The sequence below is a fragment of the Bacillus rossius genome, chromosome 10, assembly GCF_032445375.1.
Source record: "Bacillus rossius redtenbacheri isolate Brsri chromosome 10, Brsri_v3, whole genome shotgun sequence".
Taxonomy (NCBI): Eukaryota; Metazoa; Arthropoda; class Insecta; order Phasmatodea; family Bacillidae; genus Bacillus; species Bacillus rossius.
In genome coordinates, this window is record NC_086337.1 from 27,623,151 (window position 1) to 27,636,554 (window position 13,404).

The 13,404-nt window shown below is 38.2% G+C and overlaps 1 protein-coding gene and 2 long non-coding RNA genes across 3 annotated transcripts in view; 2 read left to right on the forward strand and 1 right to left on the reverse strand.

Annotated features, from left to right (window-relative positions):
• The window catches only part of LOC134535890 (tachykinins), a 352,147-nt gene that overhangs the window by 323,562 nt on the left and 15,181 nt on the right, over nucleotides 1–13,404 (reverse strand). The gene's annotated exons all lie outside the window — the stretch shown is intronic.
• LOC134535891 (uncharacterized) overlaps nucleotides 1–13,404 on the forward strand; it is a 324,926-nt gene that overhangs the window by 246,622 nt on the left and 64,900 nt on the right. The gene's annotated exons all lie outside the window — the stretch shown is intronic.
• Nucleotides 5,347–6,842, forward strand: LOC134535888 (uncharacterized). The gene is made up of 3 exons (XR_010075722.1): nucleotides 5,347–5,721; nucleotides 5,808–6,125; nucleotides 6,737–6,842. It is a non-coding gene; the product is annotated as an uncharacterized LOC134535888 (long non-coding RNA).

Here is a 13,404-nt window from a genome sequence, read left to right on the forward strand (position 1 = left end):
TAGCAATTCAACGACGTCGGTTAGGCGCAGCACTCAAATACATTAACTTATTTAAAAAAACTGAATATGTAATGCTACCTATACGTTTTACAACACAACTCGTGTTTTATTTATTTTCTGGGAAAAAACCTATTATTATAGGAATTATTTTTTTTTAAGTGAAAAAAAAAGCTCAGAGTACATTTACGATGTATCGTTTTATTCAATTTTAATGTAGTAAACTGATTTTAAAGAAGTAAATATTTAATTTTTCATTTTGTCGAATACAGGCTACATTAAAATTTTGCATTGTTCTGATCGTAAATAAAACGATGTATCGGAAATACAAAAAATTGTTGCTAAAAAATAATTTTTAATAATAAAATTTTTGAAACAGAATAAATCCATGCAGATATAAAACCAGAGGTCCTCTAGAGTTTTTCATTTACAAGTTCCAAGCAGAAATCGTTTATTGTTAATTTTATTGTATCAAAAAACATTCATATAAGAAAAAAAAATGCATATTTCATTACATGTAACATACACCCTCTCATATGAATTAGCTATGTTTTAAGTAATTCCTAAATAAGACCCAGTTGAATGAGTGTCGCAGTACGCAGTGTGTCGCAATGCCGCGCTGGAACGGCGGTGGCCGTGAGAGATCAGTACGGCTGCAGTACACTGCAACGCTCGGGCCGCTTTAATGAGCCAACTAATTACGTTAGACTCTTTATAAGTATACTGTCTTAAAGCTAAAGGTATAACCAAAAACATTTATTTGGACATTTTTCGCATTGGACTCTTCAAATTGGTGTAAATAGTATTTTTATCTGAGTGGCAAAGATAAAAAATAATATGTCATGAATTAATCGCTTAATATCACATCTTTAATATTAACAATTTATGCTTTTTACAACATTAATGGCTGTATTAGAGTCTCAAGATTATTTTGGTAGTTTTATGGACAGTCTAAATTAAAAACTGTACAAATGGGTAGCATTTTAATGGACTGATGTAAGTCGCTGTCATCTAGGACTTAAATGCAAATTTTCGGTGATACGCACAAGGTCTACAGCGGTAAACTTTCGGTGTGTTATTAAGCATAGTCAAATCTACAACTGTGCAAAAATTCAGCTTTGGACAAATTTTTCACAGGTTTGTGCCTTTTAAAGTCTTGGTTTCCTGGACTATCTATATTGGCACTAGCAGAACCCGACAGACATTTGTCCCGCCGGTGTCTATTTATTCGCCTCTTTTACGTCTAAAATGAATGGTTTGTATGCGATCTAGAATCTGTAAAGCGTTTGAAACGGTATCCTTTTTTTTTCTTTTTTTAACTCAACTCACCAAACACTTGTCACAGTCACAATCAATATTTTTTGTTATTGAGGATTAAGGACATTAAAAATCACTATATATATATAATATATAATATATACACACACATACATGATTTTCATGGCGATCGTCAAATGGTGTCGGAGTTTATTAACGTCATACATTTTAACACACACACACACACATATACATATATATGCATATATATACATATATACATATATATAATGTATATATATATTTGAAATAACTTTGCTTGTTATTCTGCTCGCTAAAATATACATTTATAATTTCACTGTCAAGTTGTTTCTTAATGCTAGAATTCGAAACCTCTCTTTAAGTGTCCAAGTACTTGAGCAATTTGTCTCCCTCTCCCCCCCCCCCCCTCCTTTACCCTTTCTACCCAAGAACTAATGTTTACATGGTCAATATTCATTACGTCAGTGTCAGCAGACTTAATGAGGCGTGTTTTTTGTACACATTTCTGTTTCCAATGGCAACGAAGGGAAACGAATGACATCGTGGTGTAGCATTTCCTGCACGAGACGGGATATAAGCTTGCAACGAAACATTTCTTGTCGAAGTGAAAGTCGACCCCACCATCTCAATATCGAATATATCACAATGTTAACGGTAATTCTATTGAAGGAGGAAATTTAGGTGAACAAAATGAAATCATTTTAAAAAATTAGATTACTTGAATAATGTAACCAGGGTATCTGCCAAACTTTGCAGCAAGTTTGTTTAGTAATAATGAATATCGTTCCAGTTTAAAATCAACACCGCCGGTCTCTTGTTTGTTTCAAAATATCAGCTGTTGCCTATTTTAAACTTGATACAAGTGAGAAGTAGCTTGGCTTCTGGGTTTGTAGCCGCGTCCTCGGCGAATAATTAACCGACGTTTCGGTCGACACTGCAGTCGCCATCGTCAGGGAGCAGTTTACCTACTGAAAGCCTGCGAACATTATTACATCAGTAGCTAACTGCTCCCTGATGATGGCGACTGCAGTGTCGACCGAAACGTCGGTGAATTATCCACCGAGGACACGGCTACAACCCAGAAGCCAAGCTACTTCGGACAGTGGCGTAGCCAGGATTTGTGTATGGGGGGTGTTAAGAAGCATGTGTGTCCCCCCCCCCCCCCCGGTATTAAAGCGGTGTGTCCGGTGGTCCTCCCCCGGGAAAATTTGGATTTTAAGTTGTAAAATAGTGCTATTTTAGCAGTTTTCGGTACTTAAATTTAAATATTGTATTGGTAAAAATTTTATTAATTTTAATATGAAATTTGTTTGAGTGATGAATAAGAAATTAATTAAAGATTTGGTGCTAAGGGGGGGGGGGGTTAAACCCCTAAACCTCCCCCCCCCCTGGCTACGCCCCTGACTTCAGACAATGGACGTGAAAGCCTGCGAATATTTGATACAAGTGACAACGTATGAACATATTTGAACGCGGAGAAATGAAAACCGTTGATTGGGACGCGTGTTCTTGGCACTGGGGGTTATTTCTGGAGGGGTGCAACTTGCACGCTAAATACGGGCCGCGGCTGGAGTATTGAATGCCCGGGGCTCTGTCACGCACTAGGCCCTCCATCGTGACGGACAAAGCCCCGATTGTGTCTCCTGATGGGGTCGGCATTGTGGCGGGCAGTGGTCTGTCAGGTAAGACACGCACAATGGTGGTTGGGCGACCCCCCCTAGGGACAGGCATGTGTCTCGTGAGGTTCTTGATCACGTCATTGGTGACGTGGGGGGGGGGGGGGGCGCAGGTCCCGACTCCAGGTAGCCGGCGCTCTGGGCAGGTAATAACTAGGTAGAGAAGCAGTCTTGATAACTATCCAAGGCTGGTAGAGAAGAAGGTTGGGCCGTCTCGCCTGTTTTGAGTAACGGTACCCCGGAGGGTCGCGCGTGACGTCACCGCGGCGCATCCCTCTCCGAGTCTAGGGCTGACTGCCACGCATTGCCAGTTCCAGACCGCGATTTTTACCCGCCTTACTTCGGCATGAGTTCGTAGTTAGATCGGAGTGGTTTAAAATTATATTTATTTATAGTAGTTTCCTTATCCTACTTATGTTTCGGAGTTTAATGGTATTACAACCGCACAAACGGGAGAGCTGCGAGTTTTTTGTTGCTGCGATCAGTAGTCGCACGCCGTAGTGGATTTTTTTCGTGCTTCGTCGTGGATGTGACTGTGTAATAAAAATGCCCGCTTGTGCAGTTGCGACCTGCAGAAACGTTTCAGGTCGTGGTGACAGTGCGTTATGTTTTTATAGATTTCCTGAAGATCCAGACATTTCAATAAAGTGGGTGTTAGCTTGCAAGAGAAAAGACAAGTTCAATCCGAGGAATGTTAGCATTTGTTCGGATCACTTCGTTTCCGAGGACTTTGAAAGAGACTTACAAGCGGAACTGACCGGTCAGAAGAGAAGAAAAGTCTTGAAAAAATGTTCTGTGCCACATGCAAACATACCTAATAAAACTGAATGCACTTCAGACTATAGAGGAAAACGTCTTCGTTCGCGAAGCGTGAAGAGGAAGCTTGTGGAAGAATTACACAAATCTGTAAAGGCACGAAAATCGGACGATTCGGTGCATTGTAACACTGTACATGATGAACAAAAAACTCCGAATTGTCAGTTAGTTGCAGAAGACGATGTGAACTCAGAGGCTTATTTGTCAGCGAAAATGCAAGCCATGGAAAATGAAATAATGATATTAAAAATGAAAGTATCTGACCTGGAAAATGAAATAATACGGAGGCGAGAATCTGAAAAGCGCTTGGAAATGGAAAACAAAATGTTGAAACAACAGTTATTGAAAATTAAAATTCTGCATAAGCGATGTCCAAAATTAGTTAAAACTGAATTGCGGAATATTTTGAAAAATGTTTTCACGCCAAAACAAATTGAAAGATTCATAACCAAAAAGAAATGCTGCTGGGGAAAAGAAGACATAGCAGCAGCAATTACTCTAAGATCAATTTCTCGGAAAGCCTATCTTTACATGAAAAATAAAGTAGGCTTGCCACTTCCGGGATTGTCAACTCTTCGAAAATGGACCAGGAATTTAAAATGTATGCCAGGAATTCAAACTGAAGTGTTAGCAGTCCTTGAAGCTACGACTAAAATCATGACTGAAACAGAGCGCATAACAATTCTGTCATTTGACGAGATGAGTGTAGATTCAAGATTATGTTACGACCAAAGTGACGATAGAATACTTGGGCCAAATATAAACGCACAAGTAATAATGGCTCGAGGACTAGCTTCAAAGTGGAAACAGCCAATATTTTACGACTTCGATAGAAAGATAACAAAAGATCTTCTTTTCGATGTTATAAGAGCGCTCGAGGAACGGCCATTTTGTGTCGTTGCGATGGTCAGTGACATGGGCGGAAGTAATATAGGCTTGTGGAAAGAACTAAATATAACACCAGCTAGTACAACGTTTGAAAATCCCCATAGTAGCCACCCTGTGTGGGTTTTTGCAGACATGCCACATGCCATTAAGTTGTTGAGAAATAATTTTTTGGATTATGGAATACAGCTCCCTTGTGGAACAGTTATTAGGAAAGATCATGTGCAAGCCATAATTGAAAACACAGAATTGAAATTGTCTCCAAAACTTACTCCTCTTCATATTCAGCTAAAAGGGAACACTCGCCAGAAAGTAAAATTTGCTGTTCAGCTGTTTTCGCATCACACAGCGACACGGCTTTCCTTGAAATATCCTGAACATCCAGAAATCTGTAACTTCTTTGAATTAGTTGACAAGTTTTTTGATGTTATGAATTCAAGATTTATTCACGATAAATGTAAGCCGTGGCACAGTGCTTTTGGTTTTCGAATTGAAGAACAATTGTCAATAATTACAGAAATGGAGGCGATGGTTCTTAACATGAGAATCGTAGGTCACAAAACATTGATGCCATTTCAGAAAGGTTTATTAATTTCTGTGCGATCTGTAATTGGTCTACACAATTATCTTCAGAAAAATAACTCACTGAAATACATCATAACCTGTCGCTTAAACCAGGACTTACTTGAAAGTTTTTTTTCGCGCCTCAGAAGCATCGGCGGTACTTACGATAACCCTACACCAACAGATTTCAAGTACAGGTTCAGACAAATGTTACTAGGATCTGAACTTCCTCTGCCACAAGGCGCATGTGTTGAAGACGATAGTTTGAAGCAAAAACCATATCTGACCAGCCAGATGTTCACCGAATTGAATTTAAACATTCCAGAAAACAAGAACGAAGAAAACGAGGCGGTTCAAGATGATTTGTTCACGCCCTTGACTACGTCATGGGAAGAGAATGAAGCATTAAGATATGTAGCTGGATATTTGATTCATGCAAGCGAGGACGCTAATCTAAAAAGTATTGAAGAAACAGAAAACAAAGGTAATTATCATAATTTTATTTGTTGCTATGATTTATTTTATTTTATTCTCTGTTTACTGTAGGATTGTGTGTTTTGATTTTTATAGATGGATGGATAGAAATACTGAGTCGCGGAAAATTGACTGTCCCGTCATCAAAATTTGTGAAAACTGTTCAGCATGCTGAAGAAATATTTAAAACACATCACGGGTTAGGATTACAGAACGGAAAAGGTGTTGTGCGAAACTTTTTCGTGAAACTAGTAGAACATTTTCCAGATGTTAACAAAAAAGTTTTAATGAAGTTTGCAAGAACCAGAACTTTTATTAGACTTCGGCATTTAAATCGTCAAGCAAAAATTGCAAGCACGGAAAAGAAAAGGCAGAAGAAGCTTGCACAGCTTGTTCAGAAAACCAGAAATTAAGGTAACTGATATATTAATATTCGTCAATGTGCTTGTTTGAGTGACAAAATGTTATAACTGCATGCATATGAGCAATATACAATGGTATGCGCATTTTTCGAGCCATGGTTTATTTCTTTTTCTAGTCAATTTATGCACTCCCGTCTCGTGTTCATATCAGTAAGGCCGAATTGGTAATAAACACAGCGTGTAGTTTCTACACTACTTAAAAATGAACGTCTTAGTCTACAATATAGTAAATTATTAGATTATTGGTATTTGTATGACCGTCTTCAGAAATGCTCACTTAGTCACTTTAGGAGTATCCTTAAAATAAGTTTCAAACATACATAGTATAATTATAATATAATATAATTACCTTGCAAACAAAAAAACAAATACGAGTAGGTATTATTAGAATTTGTCCGACGAATCGCTTGCACGAGCATGAAACACGATGCGCATGAAACTGTTATTATGTATATATACTCGTAACAAAGTTATTTATTTTTCCTCTCCAAATTGTGACAGCCACATAACTGTGTGAGATATAAAGAAACTGTTTGATATATGTTCCAACACAGTAGCTGTATCGGCGTGAAAACGAGTGAAAGATGTAGGTTTTGCCCTTAGCTGAGAGCTCAGCTGGCCGGTTCCTGCGCCGCAGTGACGTCACGAGCAGCCCTTGGAAGTACCGTTACTCAAACCGGCCCTCTCGGGCCAACCTCCTTCTCTACCAGTCTTGATAACTATCCGCCATCCTTCCTTTACCAGTTTCCCCCCAGAACATCACGAAACTGTACGAATCCAGGCTTATTTTTTATTACCATTTTTTTATAAAACAGAACATTATACAACTAAATACCAAGGTTAATAATGTTCGCAGGCTTTCACGGCCATTGTCTGAAGTAGCCTGGCTTCTGGGTTGACGAATAATTCACCGACGTTTCGGTCGATATTGCAGTCGCCATCATCAGGGAGTAGTTACCTTCTTAAAATACCAAGGGTTATTATTTCAAAGGCATAGCTTGTTTGTCATTTTTTTTTTCGTTACTTAAATTTAATCAATCGTTGTTGCGGTTTAACACGGCTGTACTAAGTACCGAAATAATACATGAGATTATGTCTACTGTATATTGTTAAACAAGTTTTAAATCTATTTTTAAAGTGTTTGGTTTGAGGCCTAATATTTTAAAAGCGCACTGCAATTGTTGGTACGAACTAACATTTCCCCTTTGTCATGTACTTTTGAAAATCAAATCATTACCGTACCTTAAAAACTTATTTTTCCCATCCCTAAACACTTATTTTTGTCCTTCAATGCTTTTTTACACCTCAAAAATTTCCGCCCCCTAAAACTGGTGCTCTGGGCAAACGTCCGGTTGGGCCGTTTAAAAATCTGGGCCTGGGTGTAGGGGTGGGGACTAGTTGCCTAACTAACCAACCGTTCACACGTTTTAACTGGGAACATAACCTGATAAAAAAAAATTCCGGGCGTGTGAGATCTGGTTTAAAACAAGTATTCACTAAGTATAACGTTCAAACAGCCGTACTTTATAATTATTCCTGTCCTTGCTCTTTGCTGACAGCAACCGCCATAGAGTACACACAACTGAATGACATACATTAACTTGTTCACAATTGTACCAAACGCTACGGTAAACCTCCATGTTACCGGTTTTGGAGAAGTTGCATTTGAAAATTGTTCAATAATTCACTTGGACTTAAAAAATTAATCAATAAATGACCCAATGGATATCTCCAATTTGTAACAAACATGGCGACATTTGTATAACTCTCTAGTCCGTTCGATGTTCTCCTCCCAACCTTATTCTTGAACCCCACACCATCGAGCAATATTCGTTACATACGTTACACATGTTAACTCCGTTACCTGCTCTCTTCCGTTAACTTGTCATTCTGATATTACTATACCTGCTGTATAATTGTTTCATTTCAAACATTTTTAATAAATAAACAAAGGCGTTGAGAAATTTTTATCTTAACAGCTAATCGTCCACGTAACTTTCTTTACTAACTACGAAATTGAAAACAAATCTCCGTATGAAGAGTACAGGAAGAAAGAGATGAGGGTCCATAAAACTATAAATGGAGAAAAAACCTTTAAAGTTTGAACACTTTTTAGTAAACTTGATTTAAATTTCTGCGAAAACCCTTCCTACTATCATATTGAATACTAACAAGACTATATTTTAATAATAAAATTAACTTGGTTCAAGCCACACTTAAAAAAGAAGAAAAAAATGTTTTTATAGCAACAACATAAAAAGCAAGAACTATGAGGGTCCATGGAAAGACAATATTTGGTTATTACGTTCATGCCTTTTACTTACACTTTCTATTTACACTACTCTAGTGTGTCACATGTTTTACAAGAATGTTATAAATGTGGCAAGTTGTCAAAATAACTTTGTGCTTCATCAGGACAAAATATTTTGAGGTGCTGCAGATCATCATATTATGCTCTTGAGATGGGTATCAGATCCATGTATGCTATTGACGGTAGTCGAAAGCTGCCTTCTGGTGTAGAAAGTTGTTTTCTTTTTGGTGGTATAAAAACAGAATGAATTTCTGGACCATTGTAGGTTTCTCGATGCATCATTAATCGTGGGTGATGTTTATTAACAGTCAATTCTTTCACTGGCCTTGTTTGGAAGGGACACTTAGGCAAGTATATGTGTGAAAGGAACTTGGTCCACAATTTGAAAATATTTTGGTTTTCACAAGAAACCATCATAAACGGTGAAGGCTTCATTCTGGAATTTCCAACAACGCGGTTCCATTCACGTGGTAGCTCAACGTGTGTTTTTTTTTTTTTTTGTTCAGAAGAACCATATCACATTCCAAATACGAATGTCCACGAATTAGAAAAAATAACAATTATTTTGGTAAGTTTCTTAACAAAATGTACAATTTAGAGCAGCATTCTAAAAACTGTGAAGTTCTTATTCTGTCCACAGCATGAGTCACAGAATATTGCCAGTTCTTTTACATCAGGGTCCATGTGGTTGAAAATAAAATCCCATAACATTGAGCAGACGTCATCGGCTTCTTTCTTCCCGTGCAATTCTGCATAAGTGTAGAAGATAGCATGAGATGTAGAGTGATTATGTATATTGAACATATAAAATGACAGCTGTCTGCGGTAATACACGTCATTCGTTGTTATGTTGGGGACATGCAGATTTTTTTTTTCAAAATCCATGATAATCGCTTCCTTGGTCTTATGCTTTTGTGATTCAATTCTTACTGCAATTTTTTTCCGCTTGTAAAATGTGTCTGCCTTCTTGAGATGAAATTATTTTTTCAAAATTTAACTTCCGTAATTCATCTGATGTGAGCTGGATGTTGATAGATTCCTTTAAACTCTGTTGGGTGCTTACAATTTTCACCACTAGGTCATCGTATGTACTACACGTATCACACCTAGGATAGCCAAATGCAATGTTGAACTTAGTATTAAAGATGCCTCGATACCTCTTATAAGACACTTTGTTATTGGGAAATTGTTGTAGGTATATGGTATGCATTTTTGTCACATTAAGGTCACTAGGTAAATAAACTTTCTGTGTTTTTTTTAAGGCTATATAGAGAATGTCTGCTTCTGAATGATTAGATGTGCTTCCGAATGTCTCTTAGCCTTTGTACTATGTTTTCCTCTCTTATCTAAAGAAGCTGAACATGTTTTTTTTAAGTCCACTTTGCAAAGTTTGCAGACGTTTTGCTGTGATTCCATGTAACGATAAAAACTCTTTGTAGCAAACCAGAACTTCACACACCTCGTTGTTTCTGACAACTCGCACTTTATGAAAGAATTGGTTGTCTGTAAAGTCGGTTTACGGACGATAGTTTAACGTGACAACGTCATAACAAAACATTGATGAAATGATTGCATACTTTTATGAATAAAATTGAATCATTTTTATTGAATTATCACTATTGTGTATGGATACAAAGAAGGAGTGAAATGCAATCTACAATTTAATTGATAAATTTACTTTTGTTTGCACTCATTAATTCAAATATGTTTATTACTTTAACGAAGAAATTATTTTAACTATAACTTTTATAAATGTTTGCTATTTAACTTCTTCCAATCTGTGTTATTCTGTTAAGGATAGGACGATGATAGGAAAAGTAGGATACGAATGGGAGTGTTTCAAGTTTAATGTGCCTCGAAAAAGTCAAATCGATGGTTGATCCAATCGAGTGGAAGAGAGATAGAAGCGGCGCAAGCGTACAATGAGCGTAACGGGACACAGCGTCACGGGAAAATGTGCGTTACGGGACACTTTTTTGTGCGTGCAGCCAGCGTTCATCGATTTATTAGACGTTGTCACGTCAAAAGAGTGGAAATCTGCCTCTTCCTCCGCTTTTCTTGGACAATGGTGTTGAACCGGCTTGTATGTAATCAACCCACATAGATACAGTGATTGTTGATCATATGGCTAATATTCATTCATTTTCATAACAATATATTTTCTCTCATCAGTTGCGTGTGATTTGAAACATTCTAGTATTTCTCAGTGACAATTCTAGCCTGTTTCGTGGCAACATAACCTCAATTGTTTCGCTACATCTTACATTCACCCATATGACTTTATTTTCCTTGTACAAGTCGATGTTGACGCCCCTTCCAACTCATCCATATTGTAGGCGACAGCAGTAATGTAGAAAGACATGTAACTGGTACACACAAACTTCTAACTTGCTTCAATTGTGTTGTTTCATGCAGCCCCGAAAAAAATGTAAATAAACAATATTTAGTGTACCAAGAGCATCTACTAGAGAGCTTAGGTCACATTGTGCAGTGTTACCAACTTTCACCGACACTCATCTTTTTACCCTACAACCACTGGGAGCCTCATCTTTCTTGCACAGTGCAACAAAACTTTAACCGCCAATAAAGGCAAACACTCACCGTTTTATCCCAATGTGTAACATATGTCGGATTCTACGTAACTCATAAGAGTTCAAAATTTCAGCTATCTCAATTTCATGTAAAAATGGACCCTAATCCTTTTATTCACGGACTCTTCAAATTCTTGCGAGAGATAATTATTTTACTAGATACAGGTTTTTCCAAATACACAAAAATTCATATAAACTCAATTATTTCAAAAACCTTTAAAAAAACTTAACTTCTGCTGTAGTAAAGATTTTCTAGATCACTAAATTTTGTTTAATTTAACAAAGAATCACTAAAATTATAAAATGTTATTTAATTAAGTACTAATAGAGAATTTTAAGAGTTATATAAGTATAAGTTTTTTCCAGACGTTTATAACCAATATCTTAAGTCTGCTGATGTTCTTGAAATTTTGGTGAGGCCTGCGCGTAGGGAAGAGAAGAACCCTGGTCGTACCGGCCCGAAGTCCGTCAGAACCGCGTCCGTTTCGCCTGACGCAATTAACGTCCCCGACCCGACGGGAGGCGGTGTTGTATCGCGCGCGCCTATTAGGGGAGTAATTGTCCCGCGCACGATCTGAACTGCCGGGCGCTTCCTAGTGGCCAGGCCAGATTACCAGCCCCCGGGGGTGATAGGGTGGGGAGGGGAGCCTGTGGTTCACTGGGCCCCTGTCAGTGCCCGAACATTCCCGAACATGCCCGAGGTTCGCCTTCCGTTTGTCGGGTCCAGGCTCCCGAACCCCCGCGTGGTGATTTGCAATTGAAACAACAGTGTCCAAACTTCTTATTCGGCTGATTCAAAATGGTCCGAAGCACGCAGGTGTGCGATAGGCCCCCCTGGGGTTCTCTGCCTGTCGTGTTAGTGCTGACTCCACATGTCCGATGGACACAGCCCGCCTGGCAGGCCTCAACCTCCTAGCGCCGGCTGTGTTTCTGAAAGACGTGGGATTTTGGATTGCAAGTCAAAAACGAAGACCATAATGCGAATGCATCCTACACTCGCCTACAATTTTATACGCTGGCAGTTCCACCACTATATTTAAGTGCTTAGACATTAAGGTTTTAACATTACATTCCATAATCTAATAGCCTTAAAGCAAAAAAAAAATTATAACATATTAAACCAAAGAGAAAAATAAAAAAATTAACTAACGGTTTTATTTAAGCTAAGATTTTATCTTCAGAATAATTTTATGGCATGTACGCCCGGCCTCTGTGAAACATGTATGTTATATATTACTAGAGACATGTAAAATTCGCGGATTCATTTCGCGATAGGTTAGAGTCCAAATACTTTTGACATTGCTTCAGTGATTGAGCCACAGTTTATCTGAAGGACTCTGGGCCAATGAAAAATCTTTAACAGAAGAATTAGTGAATCACGATCATTCCAGTCAACAGGTTTTACGGGTCGGTAACCAATCAGCAGATGTAATTTTCACTAGTGCATAGAGGATCATGGAGTCTATCCTTTAGGGATTTGAAATCGCGAATTTTACAGGTCTCTATATATTACATAGTTAGTAAGTTGTACTAATCTTTCTTGTTCTCTAATTTTATATTCTGCCTGGAAGCAGAGAGAGTGGTCAGTGTGACCACTCACCACCAGGCGTGGTTACGAAACCCAGAACTGGACAAAATAAACAAGCGGACTACCGAGTCCAAGCTCTCAACTCCCGCATGGTAGACTCTTTTCTACTCTGGCCAACTCTTCAACCAGACCATCCTCTGTCTCTTGTATTCTCCTACACTTAATGCATGCAGACTTGCACCCCGCATGACAGTTCTTAGGGTTTTCCCCTGTGTCTGTGCAGGTTTTACCTGGGCCCAGCTTATCTAGTAGTTATAGTCTAGAATTACGAGTGAGGGGAGTTATTCATGGCGCCAATCGCTGCTATGGCTGGCCGAACAAAGCACACAATGCATGGCTAATCCCCAGCACGACTAGGCGTATATGCTTCGGCCTGAGACGCACCTAGGTCCCTTCCTAACCCGTATCCCTCCTAAATACACTTATTTTTAGTTAGGTTAGTAAAAAAATGTATTAACTGCGCACATTAACAAGCAGAATAAAACAAATTTAATAAATGTATTGAATATTCGATTATATGTTCCATGATATATAAAAATATTATTTAATAAAATTTAAATTAAAATATAATATTATGCGCCAATTTTCGTAAAAAAAAATATACTCGGTATTATCTGGAAAATTGTTGTACAAAGTTACAATATCTTCCTTGAAGTGTTACTAACTATTTCTTGGCATCTGGCTTCCAAAGAAACCTTTTGTAAAAGCACAGTAGAGCGTAGTTCCCGCCAACCGCTTATAGTTTGATGTCACTGTTATCACTGCACTCCGGCCGGAACTC